The 5,902-nt window shown below is 49.0% G+C and overlaps 1 pseudogene; it reads left to right on the top strand.

Annotated features, from left to right (window-relative positions):
* The first annotated feature begins 327 nt into the window (after positions 1-327).
* LOC105484529 (small ribosomal subunit protein uS2-like) lies at positions 328-1,319 on the top strand (annotated as a pseudogene).
* The last annotated feature ends 4,583 nt before the right edge of the window (positions 1,320-5,902 follow it).

Raw genomic sequence — 5,902 nt, 5'->3', positions numbered from 1 at the left:
GGGAGGATTGCTTGAGTCTGGGAGATCGAGTCTGCAGTGAGCTGTGGTCACATCGCTGCACTCTGGCCTGGGAAACAGATGGAGACGCTGTCTCAAAAAAAGAAACAACAACAACAAAAACTAGTATTGTAGGATTAGATACTAAACACTTTAAACTTGCCCAAAAGTTTTTACAACAGTGTTCTTATCCTATCCTCAAAGCATTGTTTTCAGGTAAATGGAGTTAATATGACTCTAGCTGCACAGGTTGGGAAACTGGCCAGAAAGAGTCCCATTAAGTTGAGAAAGATATGTTAAAAGTGGCTAGAAGGCCTTTCCGTGCTACCTACAGAGGGGTCCATACAGCATTGTTCTGGATTCCCGTCGTAACTTAAAGGGAAACTTTCACAATGTCCAGAGCCCTTGATGTCCTGCAAATGGAGGAGTAGGATGTCCTTAAGTTCCTTGCAGCAGGAACCCACTTAGATGGCACCAATCTTGACTTCCAGATGGAACAGTACATCTATAAAAGGAAAAGTGATGGCATCTGCATCATAAATCTGAAGAGGACCTGGGAGAAGCTTCTGCTGGCGGCTCGTGCCATTGAAAACCCTGCTGATGTCAGTGTTATATCCTCCAGGAATACTGGCCAGAGGGCCGTGCTGAAGTTTGCTGCTGCCACTGAAGCCACTCCAATTGCTGGCCGCTTCACTCCTGGAACCTTCACTAACCAGATCCAGGCAGCCTTCCGGGAGCCACGGCTTCTTGTGGTTACTGACCCCAGGGCTGACCACCAGCCTCTCACGGAGGCATCTTAGGTTAACCTACCTATCATTGCTCTGTGTAACACAGATTCTCCTCTGCGCTATGTGGACATTGCCATCCCATGCAACAACAAGGGAGCTCACTCAGTGGGTTTGATGTGGTGGGTGCTGGCCCGGAAAGTTCTGTGTGTGCGTGGCACGATTTCCCGTGAACACCTGTGGGAGGTCATGCCTGATCTCTACTTCTACAGAGATCCTGAAGAGACTGAAAAAGCAGAGCAGGCTGCTGCTGAAAAGGCAGTGACCAAGGAGGAATTCCAGGGTGAATGGACTGCTCCAGCTCCTGAGTTCACTACTACTCAGCCTGAGGTTGCAGACTGGTCTGAAGGCGTGCAGGTGCCCTCTGTGCCTATTCAGCAGTTCCCTACTGAAGACTGGAGTGCTCAGCCTGCCACAGAAGACTGGTCTGCAGCTCCCACTGCTCAGGCCACTGAATGGGTAGGAGCAACCACTGAATGGTCTTAAGCTGTTCTTGCACGGGCTCTTAAGCAACATGGTAAAATGGTTGATGGAAAATAAACATCAGTTTCTAAAAAAACAAAAAACAAAAAAAAGGGGGTAGAAGAGTTCATGTTTCCTGACTGCTCATCCAATGCTCCTTCTAACGTACTCCTTGCCTCCACAAATTTGGCCTTGTTACTCAGAAACACCCAGCTAACCAAATAATACTGTCACAGGGGCCCCTTCCAGAGAAAAGACGTGGACACCAAGTCAGAACCAACACTGCATTTTAATGCTGAGCTAACATGTTTCCTCTTGCAAGTCACTGGTCTCAAAAATATCACCAAACTTGTTTTTTCTTTTTTTGAGACAGGGTCTCACTGTCTTCCAGGCTGGAGTGCAGTGGCATGATCACTGCTCACTGCAGCCTCTGTCTCCTGGGCTCAGGTGATCCTCCCACCTCAGCCTCCCAAGTAGCTGGGACCACAGGTGCATGCCACCCTGACCAGCTAATTTTTTGGTATGTTTTGCAAAGATGAGTTTCACCACATTGCCCAGGCTGGTCTTGAACTCCTGGGCTCAATGGATCCACCTGCCTTGGCCTTCCAAAGTGCTGGGATTACAGACATGAGCCACTGTGCCTGGCCATCACTAAACTTCTTAATAAAGACTCAAAACATTTCTAATATTAAACACTGAAATAAATGTGAGCTATGCATACATTTAAGAAAGATTAATCAAAATAAGATATTTACCTACTTTCCATTTCAGGGTTGAAACCTATCCCAGCAGCTCAGGGCACAAAGTGGGAGCTGACCCTGGAGAGGCCGCCGTTCCATTGCAGGGCACACTCACATCCCCACTCGCTCAGACTCGGATCATGGAGACATGCCAATTCACCCAACACATGCATCTTTGGGATGTGGGAGGACACCACAGTACACAGAGAAAGCCAGGAGGAGCTGCTGTAGCTGGCTGACCAAATTTGGTCACACTCATCCTAAGCCCCAACTCTCCTTTCCAGCTGTCTGATCCTCCCATACTCCAGGCCCACGGTCCACCGAGTGTATGAATTGTGTCCTTTATCACAATGGTTTTCAAAGTGTGGTTCCTCGACCAGCACCATTAGTATCTCTTGGGGACTTGAAATGCAAATTACTGGCCCATCCCAGACCTGCTGAGTCAGGAACTTTCAGAATAGGGCTCAGCAATCTGTGCTCATCAAGCCCTCCAAGTGATTCTGATGCTCTCTAAAGTATGAGAACCACCGCTTTCTCATGATGTTTGCAAGAATCTGAGCAAAGAATACTTTGTCCAGGGCAGAGAGGCCAAGGCCAGCAGCGGGTAATTGGTCTAACAAGCCAGGCTTCCTGGTGAACACCCTACAGCTTGCAACAGGTGCTAGAGGGCCCCGCCCACTAACAATACAACAGAGGCATCCAGAAATGCTGAGCCGACAATTCTCACCGACATCACTCCTAACTGGGAGTGGGATTCAACAGAGGTAGAAACGCTCTTCCCCAAGAGGGTGGTGAAGCTGGGAGAGAGGGGCAGTGAAAAGAGAAAGAGCAATAAGGAAAGAATACGGGAAAAGCCGGGCGCGGTGGCTCACGCCTGTAATCGCAGCACTTTGGGAGGCCAAGGCGGGCCGATCAGTTGAGGTCAGGAGTTCAAGATCAGCCTGCCCAACATGGTGAAACTCTGTCTCTACTAAAAAATACAGAAAATTAGCCAGGCGTAGTGGCACATGCCTGTCTGCCTGTAATCCCAGCTACTTGGGAGGCTGAGGCATGAGAATTGCTTGAACGCAGGAGGCAGAGGTTGCAGTGAGATTGTGCCGCTGCACTCCAGCCTGGGTGATGGAGTGAGACTATGTTTCAAAAAACACAAAACAAAACAAAACAAAACAAGAATGTGGGAAAAATGGCTTCTCAAGGAACCAGCGACTTGCAAGAGGAAACATGTTAGCTCAGCATTAAAATGCAGCATTGGTTCTAACTTGGTGTCCACGTCTTTTCTCTGGAAGGGGCCCCTGTGACAGTATTATTTGGTTAGCTGGGTGTTTCTGAGTAACAAAGCCAAATTTGTGGAGGCAAGGAGTACATTAGAAGGAGCATTGGATAAGCAGTCAGGAAACAAGAACTCTTCTACCCACTTTTAACATATTTTTCTCAACTTAATGGGACTCTTTCTGGCCAGTTTCCCAACCTGTGCAGCTAGAGTCATAGTAACTCCATTTACCTGAAAACAATGCTTTGAGGATAGGATAAGAACCCTGTTGAAAAAACTTTTGGGAAAGTTTAAAGTGTTTAGTATCTAACCCTACAATACTAGTTTTTATTGTTGTTGTTTCCTTATTGAGACAAAGTCTCCATCTGTTGTTTCCCAGGCCAGAGTGCAGTGACGTGACCACAGCTCACTGCAGACTCGATCTCCCAGACTCAAGCAATCCTCCCACCTCAGCCTCCCAAGTAGCTGGGACTACAGACACATGCCAATATGCCTGGCTAACTTTAAAACAAGAAATATTCCATAGGAACTTAACTCTTGTTTATATCAATTATTCTGTGGTAAAATTGATTTCAATATGTCATTTCAATTAAAGTCACAGTTTCCAAGAACCCATCGATCACATTAGCTGAGGACTTACTGCACACTGAATGTCCGCATATGCAAGCAATATACACGTGTGACTATTTCAATGCTCATCCCCAGATGAATGTAACAAATAGGGAATTGGGCGCCTAGAGATGATTGGTCCTGGCAATTTAGGCCACAATTCTCTCACTGCAGTTCTCCCCTTCAGTTTTCACTCTCTCTCCCTACCCCTCTCAGCCACTTCCCTCCAGAGAAAGTTCCCAGCTCTTCGGTTGGCTCTGCTTGTGCCTGCACAGCCAGTAGCTGCCTAGGGGGCAGGGAAGGGAGGTCCGCGGGGGGAGCTGTAGCGAGAGGAGCCTCGGGTCTCTAACTGCAACTGACCACAAGGTGCAGAGACCTAAGGGTGGGCAGGTAAGTTCAGGGACTTGCTAGCCAGGTGGGAGCAGGCCTTGGGCTGCCACCAAAAGGAGGGAGCAGGGCAGGGACCGGGAGGTGGAGGGGCTGTGCACACAAAGGCACAGCACCAGCCACAGCTATCATCTGCTGACAATTGCCTCTCTCCCCTCCTGGGCTCCTTCAGAAGGCCCAGCCAAAGCCAGATGTCTGCCGGATTTCCAAGAGGGCAGGAATCTAGTCCCTCGGGAGGTGCAGGAGGGTGGCTCTGGGAGATGGACCACCTCTGTGGACGTGGAGGCACCCAAACATTCACCCTGACACCAACCTCCCCTTCCCATGCTTGTCTTAGGGTGGTGGAGGCTGCAGAGAGAAAGGGAATCCCCCTGCAAATCAGCGAGCATGACTGTCCCCAGCTGGCTGCCGAGGCTGCCAGGGAGGGTGGGAAGCAGAGGTCTCACTGCTCAAAGATAAAACACCATAAAAGCTGACCCAGCCCTTCTGAGTCATTTCCCAAGATCTTCCCAGGAGTCAATGGGCTTAATGTGCCTAGAACCAGCCTTACCTGCAGGCTGAAGAGGCATATCATGTATAAATAAAGGGGGAGCCAGGCAGCTTCTCTACCCCCAAATCCCTCTCTCAACTCCCATAGGAAGGCCAGAAATTGTACTCTCGCTTTTCATGGCTATGGGCTGTAAGCTACTTTGGACATGGAGTACATGAAGATATTTCTCTGCAGCAAAAAGATGCCACCCAGGAAAGGCCATGGGGTTGATAGGAAAGCAGCAGGAGACAGAAAGAGAACTTGAGAAGTCACCACCCCGTCCTCTCCCACATTGAAAACATTTCCTACCAGCATGCTGGAGAAGCATCTCAAACACGCTGCCCTCGGCCCCTGGGAGCAACGTGTTTGGCCTCCTCCCTGCCTCCACATCCTCCACACCCTTGCTCCTGCCCGCCTCCCACCTGTCAGGCATGTTGCAAGACTCCATTGACCGATGTTTACAGAATGCTCCGAAGAGAATGACCCAGTTGCCAAACCCCTGAGTCATCTGGCCTAGTCACCCTTTGCTCCTCTGGCTTGGCTGTCCCACCAGAGCAGAGATCATGCTCACCGGCATTTGTTCACAAGGCCTCACCAGCCAAGAGGCCAAGCAGGCTTCCCAGACCTGCCTTTTTATAGCGATGGGAGGGAAGAAAAGAAAGAAACCCTTTAGTGAGTGCCTGCTATATGCAGGGACTGAATCAGACACTCTCACATATATTGCATTATCAAATATTACAAAAAATCTTGTGTGGTAGGCATTGATGTTCATTTTTCAGCTGAAGAAACAGAAGCAGAGAGGTGAAATGGTTTGACTCAAAAATAGAACTAGTTAGTAGCAGAGCCAGGAGTGGAACCTGATTGCTTCACCTGAGTTCCCCAAAAAGCAGAGCCTGAGACAAAGGCTTATGTGCAAGAGTGTGTTTGGGAATACAATCCCAGGAGGCAGAAACAGGGGACAGAGAGTCAATACAGGGATTCACTATGAAGCTGTCTATGGCTAAGGGTCAACTGGTAACCAACCTGCAAGACCATCTGAGGAAACTGAAACTCAAGATGATCAACCAGAAGAATGGGGGGAAGCATTCATCCACAAGGTATGAACTCCTCCGTACTTCTGAGT

The sequence above is a fragment of the Macaca nemestrina genome, chromosome 1 (assembly GCF_043159975.1).
Source record: "Macaca nemestrina isolate mMacNem1 chromosome 1, mMacNem.hap1, whole genome shotgun sequence".
Taxonomy (NCBI): domain Eukaryota; kingdom Metazoa; phylum Chordata; class Mammalia; order Primates; family Cercopithecidae; genus Macaca; species Macaca nemestrina.
Note: the sequence above shows the minus strand (reverse complement) of the source record. Positions and strands in the feature narration are given on the sequence as shown.